The sequence below is a fragment of the Pogoniulus pusillus genome, chromosome 8 (assembly GCF_015220805.1).
Source record: "Pogoniulus pusillus isolate bPogPus1 chromosome 8, bPogPus1.pri, whole genome shotgun sequence".
In the NCBI taxonomy this organism is placed as follows: Eukaryota; Metazoa; Chordata; class Aves; order Piciformes; family Lybiidae; genus Pogoniulus; species Pogoniulus pusillus.
Genome location: NC_087271.1, coordinates 7917481 through 7933889, shown reverse-complemented (window position 1 = coordinate 7933889; position 16409 = coordinate 7917481). Strand labels below are relative to the sequence as shown.

At 41.5% G+C, this 16409-nt stretch overlaps 1 long non-coding RNA gene across 4 annotated transcripts in view; it reads right to left on the bottom strand.

The window, feature by feature from the left end:
* The window catches only part of LOC135177834 (uncharacterized), a 94479-nt gene extending 85599 nt beyond the window's left edge, over window positions 1-8880 (bottom strand). For all 4 annotated transcript variants that reach the window (XR_010303183.1, XR_010303185.1, XR_010303184.1 and 1 more), the window contains exon 1: window positions 8519-8880. This is a non-coding gene — a long non-coding RNA (uncharacterized LOC135177834). The remainder of the gene's footprint in view (window positions 1-8518) is intronic.
* Between the last annotated feature and the right edge of the window lie 7529 nt (window positions 8881-16409).

Here is a 16409-nt window from a genome sequence, read left to right as displayed (position 1 = left end):
AGAACTGTTTGTCTTTTTAAATCCTTTGTTTTGTAAATTAGTGGTTGCAAATCAACCAAAAAAAAAAAATACTTGCAAGCAGGAGCACAAACTTTGTGTAGGGATAAAAAATTCTGTGAAATGAGATTTTTATTTCTTGAAAGGCAGCTATGAAATTCTCTATGCAACTTAAATCCATTCTTTTTTTTTTCCTTGAAGCTTCTTAACCAGATACTTTTTGTAAAACACTCATAGGATGCAGTATAACATTTGTTTTTACAACTCCTTCCGAGCTGATGTTTTTGATAGATGAAGCCAGTTTCAACTGGGATGCTGCTCGAAAATAATAACCCTCCTTGCCTTTGTTTTCTGGTTGGTTTTCTTTTCAATCAAAGAAAACCTCATCAATTTCTCTATACTGGAAAAATGCAGAGCTAAAGCACAAAGAGGTGCTTGTACTTTTATTACACAATTAAGTCTTTCAGTTTTGAACCTACTACACTTAGCTGAAATCATGAGAACAAACTGATTTAAATCATTTTATGTGATCCCACTGTCCTGCATCCCATGGCTCTACCCAGGAGACTGGGTAGACTCTTAATATAGTCTGGAGCCTTGACAGTAAAAATAGGCTGCCGAAATGCAGCCCATCAATCGCACATACCCCTGCACATTTCGCTGACTTCCTCTCCTCGTTCTGAGCTCTGCACAAGGTTGCATTTCCATACAGGATAATTTCTTCTTGTCTGCTTCTCTCGAGCCTAACCCTTCTGCAAACCCACCAGGATGAGTGGCAGATCGATCACAGAACCTTTTATTTTTGCAACTCCTGAACAGCCCTGAAACAAAATAACTGAAAGTCTTTCCTCCATACTATACTGAAATACTGATTAATAGGAACATTCATTAGCAAATGATTTTTTTTCCTTTCACATAGAGATCACTCGTACTTATTCGTGCAGGGAAAACAAAGTTTTGCATTCCATGTGTGTGGCATGGTCACTGCAGTTAGTCACAAAAAAGGTGGCCTGAAAAAATTGTCCATGAAATCTCGTGACGAATTCAGGGCTGCTCATTACTTCTCTTAAAAGCAGCCAATTCTAGAGTCACTGCCCGAAGGTTTCTAAGTCAATTTGCTCAATGGTGAGAATCAAAGAATCATCAACAGAAATAGAGAGGTGAACCTTGAACAATAACTTAATGACCCTCAGTAAAGTTGATTCTCATGTCAAAGGGTTCTGCAGAAATTAAAGACCTATTTCAGCACAATGCTTCTAAGCATGTGTTGAACTTTTGAGCATGGAAGCTGTTTGCTGGATCACCTTTAGGCTTTAGGAATAAGAATATGCTCAATACTATTGCTAGATCAGATACTAGCAGAAATACTGGAGGTCATAAATGTATAGTGCTCAAGTTTGGTACAGCTGGTCATGCAGGTACCACGGGACAATCTGCCAAGTCATTACTCTACAGAAGTAAGTGTTTTAATGCTAGGCCTTGAAAGACAGCACTTTGTGTTGAACAGAGAGCATCATGAAGTAGTAATTCTATTTATCTTCTGCTGTTTTGTTGCATGTTAGCAAAAAAGAAAAAAAAACCAGTGAATGTTCCAGTACATGAAAAACATAAAAACACTCATAAGATAGAAGTGATTTGTGTGAACATCCTCGGAAACAAACTTTATATCTTCTCTAGTTATAGGAAATAGCAAAAATTATTTGCTTTAAGAACAGCAGGAAACCAAACTGCTTCTGTCTGGAAGCATTATGTCAGGTGCCTCCAGTACCCTTTGCTGTGGTATCTGAACGCTGACCTCGCAGTAACAATCACAAATTCAAACCCTGAATCGTACTCTACAATACATAGATGGGAAGCCAGACAGTTAAACGATTTGCCCAAGGCAACAAAGCATCTTGCAGGAGAGGTGAAACCAGACCTTTTACCATGTCTGTCTGGCCAGTCCCAAAGTCTGGGTTTTGTTTTATGTTCTCAGGCATGTTTCTTCACGCATATGCTACTCGGATGGCATGCTTCACGTACAGCAAAGTCCACCCTGTCCACTGCATTCTCTCTAGGGTCGGTTTTCAAATTTAGGAAGTGATTGGGATTTGAGCAAAACTCTCATTTCAGCTAAAGAAAATAAGGAACAATTTTCATCATTATTTTCCAGAAATGATTTTTTTCCAGAGCTGTTTGGTTTGTTTCTTGACTCAAGCTTGTAGTGATAATCCGAAATCGTGGACCACGCAAGTGTCACGTTAAACCAAACTGTGATTAGTAAATGGAATCTGTATAAAATATAACAGGAATGGTAAAGCTGTTGCTAAGCTTTTTCCCTTGTGTAAAATAGATAAATTAAAAAAAAAAAACTATATTAAAAATAAATCCCCCAAACCAACCAGAAAAAAACTCCAAAGTCCTCCCAAAATAAAACTCCAAACAACTCCCCCTGCTTCCAAAAAAAAATTATTCTTAAAAAAATCAAACCAAGGAACCCCAAACCTACTCAACAACACAAAAAAAAAACCCAAACCACCAAACAAAGCCAGCCAGATCTGCTCTGTATTGCTTTGAATTGGTCTTTCCCTTCCCTTTTTCTCCTAAAGGATCCATTTTACACACTTACCTTATCCATGGGCTAGATGAACCTATGGGTAAGACCTCCTGCGCCTTCTGCACACTCCACTTGCTAAATCTTGTTAACTATCCTGATATTCTTTCACAGCTATCTCGCTAAACCCAAATAAAATAGTAGGGAAGACTGCAGTGATGTCATCTGCGTGCATATTTCTGCAGATAATGTTTGTGTGTGATAGGCACAGTTGCTGCAATCTGTACTTTGCATGTAGATCACAGGCGCTAGCGAGTCCATGACCATCAGCCCACACAGCGCGAGCGGGTACGTGCGTGTAAAAGCCATGTAGGCAAATGAACAGCAACTGGAAACTACAGGTACTGTAAACCTGTTGTATTGGACAGTTGGAAGGTATTTTTATGATGTTTTTATTAAGATCTTTTTTTTTTTTTAGTGTCAGATTGACTCTTAGTTTGAGAAGTGCCATATCCTTCATGGGGTTTTTTTTTGCTTCATTAGAAAAAGCAAAGCAGTTCACCCTTTAATTCGCTTTTTGTTGTTGTTGTTGTTCATACTTTGCTTGAGGTTTTGGGTTTGGGTTTTTTTTTTTTTCAGTTTTGTTTTAATAGTTGGCAATTAAATGATGCTGAGTACCTGTTTGTCTGGTGTGTGATAGGCACATTCCTTGGTGCAAGCATTGAGAAAAGAGGAACTTGCCATGGTTTTTGCCTGGGCGCAACAAGATTTCCTGCTGTACAAATAACATAAATTAAATATTCTTAATTATTTTAGCTCATGCTAGGAAAAAAAAAATCAGGACAAAGGAGAGATTGATGCAGTGTGCCTCACAATGGCCCTACTGATTTCTCTACTGGCCCTTCCTCTGCACATGGTCAATTAGAATTGAAAATCCTGTGCTGATTTCATTCGCTGGAATTTTTAAGCAGGTCAGGAAGAAAGATGTTATTGAAACGAAAAGTCTCATCTAAATAAGAAAAGAACACGTGGCCATCTGGTCTAACTGTACCACACCGAAAGTCATTTTGGCTCAGCCTGTAGCTGGAGCTTTGCAACAGTTTGCCAAAATATCAATCAGAAATCAGCTTATATTGAAACCCTCTCTGCTTTTCTATTTATCGAAATGCAATGCACAGCTCTCTTCCTATCTCTGATGGATGATCTCAGCTGACCCCGTTACCTTATTGAGACTGCCTGTGCTTCTGGTAGGCTCTCTAGCTACTTCTGCTGTGTAAAGGTGTGTAAGTGAAGCAACCAAGCTTCTGAAAAACCTGGCAGGAATCCTGAGCACTTTATCCTTACGACTGAAACTTGCACTTCCGCTTGAACTGGGAAAGGCTCAAACGAGCAGATGTAACAGAGGAAGCATAGGCAGAAGAGGGCAGACAGTTCAAGAAAAGAAATCAGAACTTGACGTTTGTGCAAGTAGCAACATGGAGTTTGCACAAGAAACTGGAGGCCACAGGCTAAGAGATGAGCTGTAATTCACATCAATTTTGTAAGGAATGGAGTCATAAATATGCATGATCTTCTAGAATTGTTTTTTTTTCCCAACTATTCAGAAGTTCCAAGAAGTCAGCAATAATTCACAGGTGAGAATTGTTTGCATTTAGGTAAATAAACCCTTTGCTTAAAAAGCTAAAACACAGAGCTCCCAATCTCTGCTACTTGGACAACAGAAGCTGAAGGATAAGGCCACATTTGCAGCAACATTGGGCTTTTAAAACACAGAGCTCCCAATCTCTGCTACTTGGACAACAGCAGCTGAAGGATAAGGCCACATTTGCAGCAACATTGGGCTTTTAAAACACAGAGCTCCCAATCTCTGCTACTTGGACAACAGCAGCTGAAGGATAAGGCCACATTTGCAGCAACATTGGGCTTTTAAAACACAGAGCTCCCAATCTCTGCTACTTGGACAACAGCAGCTGAAGGATAAGGCCACATTTGCAGCAACACTGTGCTTTTAAAACACAGAGCACCCAATCTCAGGTACTTGGACAATAGCAGCTGAAGGATAAGGCCACATTTGCAGTAACACTGCGCTTTTAAAACAGAGCTCCCAATCTCAGGTACTTGGACAACAGCAGCTGAAGGATAAGGCCACATTTGCAGTAACACTGCGCTTTTAAAACACAGAGCACCCAATCTCAGGTACTTGGACAACAGCAGCTGAAGGATAAGGCCACATTTGCAGCAACACTGGGCTTTGGTATCTTCTATGTACTTTAGTTAGAGCTCCTGAACACATAGCATTCACAGAAATCAAGAGACCTTAATGGGAGATGGGGGAAGAGCATTGCGCATGGAGGCAAGGGTCCTGTACTCCTATGCTTGTGTTTAATGCTCAACTCTTATCTAATTAGTCATTACTTTGACAAAGAATATATCAATTGCCACTTGAAATATCACTTCTAACACAAAGTGGTGCGTAAATCACTTCTGAAATTCAGAAGAATTGACTTGCATAGGATTTCAGTCTTCAGAAAATAACTGCTTATTGTCATTACCTTAGGAAAATTAAAAACCAGCACTTCAAAATGTACCAGCAAGCAGTATTTTGAAATACTCTTGTGAAACAGCAAGCACAAATGTTAATTTTCAAGTGTTACATGCCAGGAAAAGTAGAAAGGAAGCTAGCATACTCCTTTCAGCGAGACTGCTTATACACACATGCCTGTAATTTACAAGTATATACTTGTCAGAGATGACCATTGTGTTGAGCCTGCTTGTATATTTTATGGGAGATAGATAAAATATTCCTTCAGGAAAGTGTTAAATCCCTTGTCTTTAAAAGAAAAAAAAAAGGCAAACAAACAAACAAAAAAATACCAACCAAAGAAACAAAAACAAACCCCAAAACAAGCCCACAGGAATGCAAATTTAGCTGCAGCTCTCAATTCTATTCATTTCTTTGAAACCTCTTTTCTAGAATCTTTACCTTGCCTATGGATGTTGCCGCCACTACATGCAACCTTTTGTTTGTGTGTCTCTGCTACTGTTTGGAGAGGAAGGGGATTTTAGGACTCAGTCTATAGGACAGCTATGCTGGATTCCATTTTTCAGTGTCTATTATCAATGGTAAAGACAAAAAAAAAATCCTATCTTTCTACGAAGTTACCTGTCAGCGTGGCTATGATACAGTTTAAGTCTTTTCAAGGAGTGAACTGAAAGCACTGTGTATGTCTGCAAGTACATTGGTGTTGAAAAAGAAAGATTTCCCCCCCAAAAAAAACCCGAATGCTTTTTCACCCAATGGTCCATAACGAAAAGCAAAAATTAACCATCACATGCAACGTGCCAGAATTTGTACCAGGACGATGCAGCTCCAAAGAACTTTTCCAAAATGGGTTCAGCACAGCATACATTTTAAACTCAAACAGAATGGAAGTGCTTTGAATCTGCCTTTTCCTTCCATGTCTCTGCTAACCCCACCCCTAGCCACACTAAACGGAGAGAAACTATTTTGGGGAGAAGTGCATTCCCAAGCCCAACTTTCTGGCACGGTGACACTGGGCCAGCCGGGGTTCCTCGGGGCTCTGGGAACAGGCAGGCTGAGGGCTGCAAGGCTGGCTCAGCAGTCCGCTGCCATACTCCCCCTCCACGGTTTGAAGCCAGCCTACTTGCAAAGCATTTCACCACCGACTCGCTTCAAACTGCCACGAAACTGTCTAGGAGCTCTTGCTAATCTCTCTAAACCCATAACGCGTTCCAACGTTGCAGTCGGATGCAACTGCAGAGCGACTCCTTGCCTGGATGGAGTATTTTGTAGACACAATCTTTGACACAGTACTCGAGAGCTACACGGCGGCTACACGACGCATGAACTTAACGTGAAATAACTACACCGGCTGTAAATCTACTGTAGAAACCGCTGTGCAATCTGCCCCCGGTCACACAGCCTTGCAGAGCCTGCGCACATATGTGCGCGCTTTGTACAACACCACGCAGAGATGTTTACAAAGTTTCTTGGTTCGCATTGCTCGAGAAATGGCAATGAAGTTGAAACGGAGCCTGGCCGACATAAGGAGGAAAGGCTTGTGTTTGCCTTTAATCTTTTCTGCAGCACGGTTCAGCCTTGCGGCTGATCTGCAGAGCGGCGAGCGAGGGGCTCGCCGTGCATTGCGTGCAGGCTCCTCGCTTGGGGAGGGGAGGGGGAGAAAGAAATCTGGCTGGAATCCAGACAGGCGAGCCCAGCGCTCTGTTGATCATTGTGTCTAGCCTTCAGGTGTCTCAGCTCACAGTGGGCGGCGGGTGGGGGGAGGGGGAGATAACAGGAGGGCAGACAAAGAATAAAACGGTGTGTTTTACGTTGGGTAAAAATAACACACGCACAAAATCCCTCTCAGATCCTTGCTGTTGCTGTTGTTGTTTTAAACGCTTCTTTTTAACGTTCCTTTCCCCGCAGTGGGAGCAAGCAAACATCTGTCCAGGAAGATTTATTTAAGCCATAATGAGTAGCGTCTGGAGTCTTTTAACAATTTCTCCTTATTGCACTTAATTTTATTTTAATTTTTTTTCAATTTTTTCCTTTTTTTTTCTTTTTTTGTTGTTTTTTTCTTTTGTTTGTTTGTTTTGTTTTAAAGAAGCCTGCTCATCTTTCACTTCGAAACTGTTTTCACCTCATGCTTTATTAGAGATCCAGCCCAACCAGGACCGAGTCGCATTTCTATTGTCTTTGCTTCCCCCCCACCCCGCTTCTGATCGTAGTTTTCAGAATCTAACTTTTGGTAGAGGTGAGAGGAATGGGAAGGAAAGTGAAGGCGGAGGGTGGGGGAAAGATCTTATTAATCGTTTTATGAACATGTGGAGGCAAAAAAAAAAAATAGGAACAAAACCACAAATCAGTGCTTCTTAGTATGCAGTTATCCCTTTGGATTCAGTTTCTTTTCCGGAGAAGGATAAGGGGGGAAAAAAAAAAAAGGCAAAAAGGGGGGGGAAAAAAGGCAGCTCTGCTTTGTTTGTTGCTTCTGTTTGAGAACTCTCATAAATCTTGCCCAGAAAGCACCTTGAGCTTAAGGAGATCTGGCCAGCAAAGCTCTAGGAAGCAATTGCTATGTCTCTCGCTATGGATATTCTCTTCTTTCTGCCCGCTTCATTCCCTCTTACCCCCCTCCACCCCAACCTTCTGACATTATGCTGCAAAAAGCCCCACACCCTTTCCCACCCCACCGGGAATCCAAGTGAATGCAAGCCGCAGCCTAGAGGGAGTTAAAGTTGCTTATCAAAAGAAGCCTCTCCTTGTGTTGAGTGAGTCCAGATATTATACTAGCTGTGTTTTTTTTCCAGTCCAGCCATAATCCTTTTCCAACACTCCCCCCCATCGCCCCCCCCCGCTGGCTTGCCTCTCCCCCTCGCCCCCCCCGCCGTGGAAGGGGTGGGATGGGAACCTTGCTCGACTTCATTGTTCCAAATGTAAGAGCTATTTGCCCCAAAGTGTCTTTGCTGTCTTTCATAGCTAATTATAATAACTGTCAGATGTCGGGAAAGTCTGGGCTGCCCTTGCTGGCGGAGTTAAAGTTTGCCTTTATTTTTTTTTCTCCCCTTCCCCTTGGGGACAGATCAAGCCTGATTAGACACAGGGTACAAATAAAAGTGAACAACATAACGTTGTGTAGGGCTTTTTGTCTTTGTTTTTCTTTAGGAACAAAGCAGCGTGCTGGCTATGTCAGGAAGCATTGTGGCATGCAGCACGCATGCAGGCGCTGCCCTGGAGGATAACTCTTTTCTTTCTTCTTTCCTCCCCCCCCCCCGTCCCCCCCCGTCCCCCCCGTCCCCTCCTTTCTCTTTTATTGAAGCCTGCAAAAAGTATTCCTGAATAGCACTTTAGATAGGTGTTCGTCTCGGGAAAAGTAACCATCGATTTAGAGCGCCAAGCAACCCGACAATTGTTTAATGTATTTGCTTTTCTGGGTGAAAAGAAAAATAAATAGACCCCGTACTCACAGTTCTGTTGTGCTGTGCAGGTCGCTGTCTCCTTCTGCAGAGACAAGGAGGGTCAGAGGATGTCAAAGGTGCAGAATCCCAGTTTAATTCAGGAGAAATCTATAAATGGGCTTCCCGAAGTCGCCTGGAAGTCAGCCACTTGTGCTCAGACATCCCATTGCTGCTCTGTACGCTATACTATCTGCAGTTCTGAATTGAACTAAATACTGCCCATGTGAAAGACAGGGGAAACACAGTCATGTGGGACACACAAATCCACTCTATTGGCTCCGAAGGCACAACTTCAGCATTCTTGCATTTCCACCATTGGTTAACAGTTCAAGCTGAAAGAGTCTAGGTCCTCCTAGCGAGTCCGTTTTCCCTTTATGTGTGGAAGAATGACTGTAGGATTTTACAGTGACAGGATTAGTTAAGAAAGGGGCTGAAGTCATCCCTTTGACTGAAGCTAGTGGGTGGGGATTGGAAGCTGTGCTTTTCTCAAGTTGACGTTTTTCCTTTCTCTGCCTGCTTTCTGTGTGTCAGGAAATGCTTGCAGTTAACTTGGGCAGCGGTGAGAAACTGAAGCGACTGTTTTCAGGTTCAGGGATATGGACTTGACTTTGACTAACACAGCGCTGCAGATCATATGTCGATTTTTTTGCAGGGATACCTCTGTTCTGGCTGCCTAAAATGTTGTTATTTTCTCTCTTTTTTTTTTTTCTTCCTTTTTTTTTTTTTTTTTAAAGCCCAGAAAGAGCTCTATCAGGATCATCTAACTTGAGCTTTTGCATCACATAAACCAGATAAATTAATCCAAGTCCAAAGCCTAGACTAATAACCTGAGTGACAACAAAAACCAGATTTTACAGAACAATGGGATCTGTGGGGGAATGTTAAGATGTGGTCATAACAATATTTTCAAAGCAGCCACAACTCTCTAATTGCTGATATTTGGTAGTTTTGAAACTCTAAAGATGAAACGGAAGAGAAGAGGGCTGCCTATTCCCCAGTTTGGTGTTCTGTCATTTGCCTGTTGTAGTTATGCCAGCATGAGCAGTAATTTGAAACGGTACTCAGTCATGTGTGACATACTTCTCCAATTAACCCTTATTAAAAAGACCTTTCCCAAATCCCAAATGCATGTTTTCCTAGAACCAGAGAAAGCAGAGGTATGGCAGATTTGTCTGAGTTTGTGTCCCTCCTATTCTTTGGGCAGGTTTATTTCCTCTTCTGTGTTTCCAGGACTTTGTCTAAGTGTAGCTCTAAATACCCTGAACGTGTGGCTCCTGTTGGTGGACTGTTGAACTTAGGGCCTAATTTAGCAGTTGAAGGGCTTAACTACATTTGGAATTTTACCAGAATAATTATTCTGGAATAGTAAATTCATTATATGCCTGTGGTGTAGGCAAAGCCAAGCACAGACAGGCTGCACTACTGGCATTTATACCGCGTACAAGCTCTTATTCAGCAGCTTATGGCTGGCTGTGGGCGTCAGGACACCTTTCTACTTGTACCAGTCAGTCGTGCTCAGACCACCTTAACACAATGCTTCTTCCTCATCTGGGTTCACCCTCTTAAGCTATTTATAGACTGTTATCATCACCCCACTGACCACCCTTGTCATCACTTAGCTGAACACCATATTCCAGGTGTAGCTGTGTCAGATCGGTGACCGTTCCTCTGTACCCCACGACCTGGTACCGCTGCAGCAAATCAATATGTGTCTGCTTGATATGTGAAACACATATATCTTTAAAATATACTTACACACCTGACAAACAGGATTTCAAAGAAGATGCCTACACCATCTGCTCTAATCTGAGTTAAGAAGGCCTCATAAGGCCTACTTTGCTAATAGTCAGGTGTAGAGTGTTTATTTTCCTTTAACAGAGTCGCTTTAGTTTAGTAATAATACACAAAAGTTGAGCTTTGGTTTAATTGTTAGGGTTTTAATCTTCATGAAGAAAAGTAGTGGTCTGGTTTGGATGAATTAAAGCTATGGCAGTAGCATCAAAACTTTCTCTCCTCCCTCCAAAACTTGTTTTCAACTCCATTGGGCTTTCCACATCTGGACTCCAGAACATTGAAGGGAGAGAACTGAAAACCCTGGGAGACATCTTCTTTTTTTTTTTTTTTTTCACTGTGCTGGTGGTCTCCATAATTTTAGTTACTTTTTTGTTGTTGTTTAATTCAATTAAAGTGGGAAGAAATACTAATGAAAGAAACCTTACTCTGGAGAGCAGTAAACTGGTTTTGAGACTGGCACACGATCTTGTCTTAAATACATCTTTTTCGTGGATGTTGGTTTCTGGTTTAAAATGCTGAAGAGCTGTTCAAAGACAGAGACCAAACATCTGAATTCGTTTAGCTTTTTCCTCAAACAAGTAATGAGCAGATTTCAGGAAAACTTAGGGAATCTAGAGCAAAGATTTTTCACCTGCACTTCTTGAGATACGAATCAAAGACTTTGGTAATACAATCAGACAGTTCTGCTACTCTCATGGCATTTCAGAGATCAAATTAACACTTAGCATTACTGATGTCTACAGAGGGTGGTGCATCGATGTCTTTGTCAGTACCCAACACAGACACATACATCTGTGCTGCATGTGAGTCAAGCTGAAGCAAGGTAAAAAGAAGGGAAGAGGACCAATCCACCTTCCCAAATTCAACTAGTGCTGTCAGGAACTATAAAAGCAGACAAAGTGCTACAAACCAGCAACAGAACAAAGGGATGCAGTCTCAAGTTGTGCCAGGGGAGGTCTAGGCTGGATGTTAGGAGGAAGTTGTTGGCAGAGAGAGTGATTGGCATTGGAATGGGCTGCCCAGGGAGGTGGTGGAGTCACCGTCCCTTGAGATGTTCAAGCAAAGCCTGAATGAGGCACTTGGTGTCATGGTCTAGTTGATTGTCTAGGACTGGGTGCTAGGTTCGACTGGATGATCTTGGAGGTCTCTTCCAACCTGGTTGATTCTATGATTCTATGAAAATATGATCCCATGAAAAATAAAGTTTAATGTTGGTTACACCAGATACCAGATAGACCAGATCAAAGTGCATTTCTCCATGTATTCATTTCTTCCAGCCCATGTCTTTTATCTTTTGTATCATCTTCACTGAAAAAGAAAGAAAGATGAAGATTTTTTACTATCTCATGTTTACTCTCCTTGAAAAATAAACTGCTTCTTCCCCCATAATTTTTTTACTATGAAAGAATTCGTAACTGTAGGAGGAAAAGGGTGAGAGCGTTATAAAATTACCACACTGTGTCAAAGAACATTACTTTGCAAATTAAGAAGTGAGACAAGAGGTTGCTGTATCACAGAGCCAAGACCACCTTACGTGGTCCTTTACCACTGCATCCATTGAGACAGAATAGATTTCTATTTCTGTGTCTGCTTAGGGTTTTTGAACTCTTCTCCTGGTGTAGCAAAGTCTGGTAAAGACACTTAACTCCTGCCTGTAGAGGTCCTATTTCTAAGAATTTCCACTGTCTCCTGGCCAGGAACTCTAGGAAAGAATGAAAAGCAATTCAAGTTAGAAATGGTAGTCACTGAACAGCTTTTTTCACTCTGAAATTATAAGAGAGTTTATGGTATGAGAAGGTGGAAGTCAGATGACCTTGGTCCTCTTGTTCAGCTTGCATTCCAACACAACTTTACAAAACAGCTAGCTATTTTTTTCTTATGTTAATCAATCTAATCTCAGTGACTGTGTGCCCAGATGGCCAGGAGAGCCAATGACATCCTGGCCTGGATCAGGAACTGCGTGGCCAGCAGGACAAGGGAAGTCCTACTGCCTCTGTACTCAGCACCTTGAGTGCTGTGTCCAGTTCTGGGCTCCTCAGTTGAAGAAAGATGCTGAGGTGCTGGAACATGTCCAGAGAAGGGCAACAAAGCTGGTGAGGGGCCTGGAACACAGCCCTGTGAGGAGAGGCTGAGGGAGCTGGGGGTGTGCAGCCTGGAGAAGAGGAGGCTCAGGGCAGACCTCATTGCTGTCTACAACCACCTGAAGGGAGGCTGTGGCCAGGTGGGGTTGGTCTCTTCCGCCAGGCAACCAGCAACAGAACAAGGGGACACAGCCTCAGGTTGTGCCAGGGGAGGTCTAAGCTGGATGTTAGGAGGAAGTTGTTGCCAGAGAGAGTGATTGGCATTGGAATGGGCTGCCCAGGGAGGTGGTGGAGTCGCCATCTCTGGAGGTGTTGAAGGAAAGCCTGGATGAGGCACTTAGTGCCATGATCTAGTTGACTGGCTAGGGCTGGGTGCTAGGTTGGACTGGATGATCTTGGAGGTCTCTTCCAATCTGCCTGATTCTATGATTGTTTGAGAGAAGAAGATTTTCCCCTTGGCTTCTTTCTAGCAATTCATGCTACGTTTAGGACGACAAACCCCCCAAAATGACAAATCTCTTTCAGAAGCACTTAAAAGAGACACTTCTGCAGTTTGCATATTGATGTGGTGTATTCTATAAATGGATACTTCCAAAAACGTTTTTAAGTTCCCTCAGAAAATCAGATGCCCTTCTGATGTGTGTGTGTGTGTGATGCAGATTTCATGTTGTGCAGCTCTTTAAAGCCTCTCCATTTTTCTTTCCGTGGGAAATAATTGAGCATTGCTGGGCAGACTCCATGTTTGCTTGCAGCTTTGCCAGAGAATTCTTGCTGTTCTACACACCTTTGCTTTTTATAATTCATCAGTAGGTGGTATCTGCTAAAGTTTAAATCTTACATTAGTCACTGCTAGTAAAATTCCCCAGCGTTGGTAATAGATAAGAAAGAAGAAATTGGTTAAAAAAAAAATCCCCCCAGGAGATACTGGAGAAGCTGGGTTGGGGGGGGGAGGCTAATAGAAGGGAAGGGGGGAATAGAAGGGAAGTGAAGTCACTGAGGGCAGTGGACAAAGGGCACCTAAAAGGCATTTAATGGAGAGGAATTAGCAGAGCCTGGAAATATATACTCTGGGAATTGTTTTATATCCTAGCTAACAACAGCCCTGAACTAACACGAGGAGGTTTTCAAATGCATCTGGTGCAGGAGGGCTGTGAAGGGAGGTTTATTCTCATCCTCTGCACCAGGAGGGGAGAAACTAGCCGAAATGCTGTCTGAGCAAGTCATCTGTGCTGTACGTGAACCAGCTGGCCGGGCGGCAGCACTTCCTATTTGTGTAAGGAAAAAATCACCAGCGAAGTTGTTAATAGCAAAAGTGGGTTTGTGGGGCTTTTTCCAGTTGGTGCTTTGCTTTGCTTTGCTTTGCTTTGCTTTGCTTTGCTTTGCTTTGCTTTGCTTTGCTTTGCTTTGCTTTGCTTTGCTTTGCTTTGCTTTGCTTGCAGGTTATTTTTCATCTGATTCTTTTCTTGCTCCTCTGTTTCTTTTTTATGTAGAAAAAGTGAGTGAAACCATGTGAGATACTGGGAAGGTTTTCAGCAGGCAAAGAGAAAGCTGCTGTGCTATTACTGCTGAAAGTCAGAAGTTATTTCTGCTTTCTCTGCAGGCCATATTTATGCTTTGGGTCAAGTTTTGGTGGATATTTCAGATAATATGGCTGCAATTTAACTGCTACCAAAAAAACCCAACACCCAGATTCAGTACATTTTTGACCTACACATATGGAAATGACTTCATCCTTTGAGCTATTATTTGGTTTGTATTTATAAACCTGGTGTTGGTTACAGGACTTTTGGTGAGTAAATGTGATCTCATCAATTATCTCATTCAGATAAATTGATAGTGTTAGGGAAAGATCCAGAATTGTCAGAACATCTCTACTAATTTTTTTACAAGCTTACATTAGCAAAATGTAAAGCAATCTGTAAAAATCTGTATGTGTAGGAGACAATTTCTAGATAAGAGAGAGTGTTATGTGAACAGGGGCTTGGTAACTGCAGTAACCTTGGGATGAAACTGAGTGACACATGTTTTAAAGCTTGGTTGTCTTTGGCATGCCATAGAGTTATGATGACCAGAAGAATAGGTAGAGCTAACCAAACTTTCAAGCTTAAGTATCTCAAATTTAAAAGATACCAAATTCCTTGGACCATTTGGGATGAAGTTGAGTGACACAAATGTTTTAAAGCTTGGTTGTCTTTGGTGTGTCATAGAATTATGATGACCAAAGAATAGGCAGAACTAACCAAGCTTTTAAGCTTAAGTACCTCAAGTTTAAAAGATACCAAATTCCTTTGACCATTTGGGATGAAATTGAGGGACACAAATGTTTTAAAGCTTGGTTATCTTTGGTGTGCCATAGAATTATGTTGACCAGAAGAATAGGTAGAACTAACGAAGCTTTTAAGTGTGGAGGGGCAGGGAACACCCAAACCATCAGAGGGGTTAGATCTAGATGATCCTTGTGATCCTTTCCAACTCTGATTGGTTCTATAATTCTATGATAACCAAGCTTTCAAGCTGAAGTACTTCAAGTCTAGAAGATTCCAAATTCCTTTGACCATTTGGGATGAAGTTCAGTGACACAAATGTTTTAAAGCTTGGTTATCTTTGGTGTGTCATAGAATTATGATGACCGAAGAATAGGTAGAACTAACCAAGCTTTTAGTACCTCAAGTTTAAAAGATACCAAATACCTTTGACCATTTGGGATGAAATTGAGAGACACAAATGTTTTAAAGCTTGGTTATCTTTGGTGAACGGTGTAACATAGAATTATGATGACCAGAAAAATAGGTAGAACTAACCTATTCAGGGTGTCCCTGCTCATGGCAGGGGTTTGGAACCAGATGATGCTTGTGATCCCTTCCAACCCTGACTGGTTCTATGATTCTATAATTCTATGATAACCAAGCTTTCAAGCTGAAATACCTCAAGCTTAAAAGATACCAAATTCCTTTGACCATTTGGGATGAAATTGTGAGGCACAAATGTTTTAAAGCTTGGTTATGTCTAAAGTGCCCTAGAATTCTGTTGACCAGAAGAACAGGTAGAACTAACAAAACTTTTAAGCTGAAGTACCTCAAGTTTAAAAGGTACCAAATTCCTTTGAGCATTTGGGATGAAATTGTGAGACATAAATGTTTTAAAGCTTGGTTATCTTTGGTGTGCCATAGAATTATGTTGACCAGAAGAATAGGTAGAACTAACGAAGCTTTTAAATGTGGAGGGGTGGGGAACACCCAAACCATCAGAGGGGTTGAATCTAGATGATCCTTGTGATCCTTTCCAACTCTGATTGGTTCTATAATTCTATGATAACCAAGCTTTCAAGCTGAAGTAGCTCAAGTTTAGAAGACACCAAATTCCTTTGACCATTTGGGATGAATTTGAGTGACACAAATGTTTTAAAGCTTGGTTATCTTTGGTGTAACATAGAATTATGATGACCAGAAGAACCGGTAGAACTAACAAAACTTTTAAGCTGAAGTGCCTCAAGTTTAAAAGGTACCAAATTCCTTTCAGCATTTGGGATGAAATTGTGAGGCACAAATGTTTTAAAGCTTGGTTATCTTTAGTGTGCCATAGAATCATGATGACCAGAAGAACAAGTAGAACTAACAAAACTTTTAAGATGAAGTACCTCAAGTTTAAAAGGTACCAAATTCCTTTGACCATTAAGGTGCCATTGAAAAGAAAGAATGAAAGACACTTGAAAATTTTCTATATTGCATCTTCATACTCCAGAAAGCCTGGAAGTCTATTGATTTCCTTTAAATGTTACATTTTTGTTAGGTTAGGTTTTGTCCCTGGGAGACTTCCTCAGTTTTTGTTGGCTTGCCCCATTTTCACCACATCTTCTTTCCTCTGTGTGTGCACTCATTCCCATAACTCCTTTCAGCAGAAAGAAATTATTTTCCCTAAAATACACAGTCCTGAAGTTCAGTTGGTCCAATTTTCACCCAAAAAACACCCTCAGTAGGGGCAATGTGACTTGGTGACCACAAATCAGACTACATTTACAAGGTTAC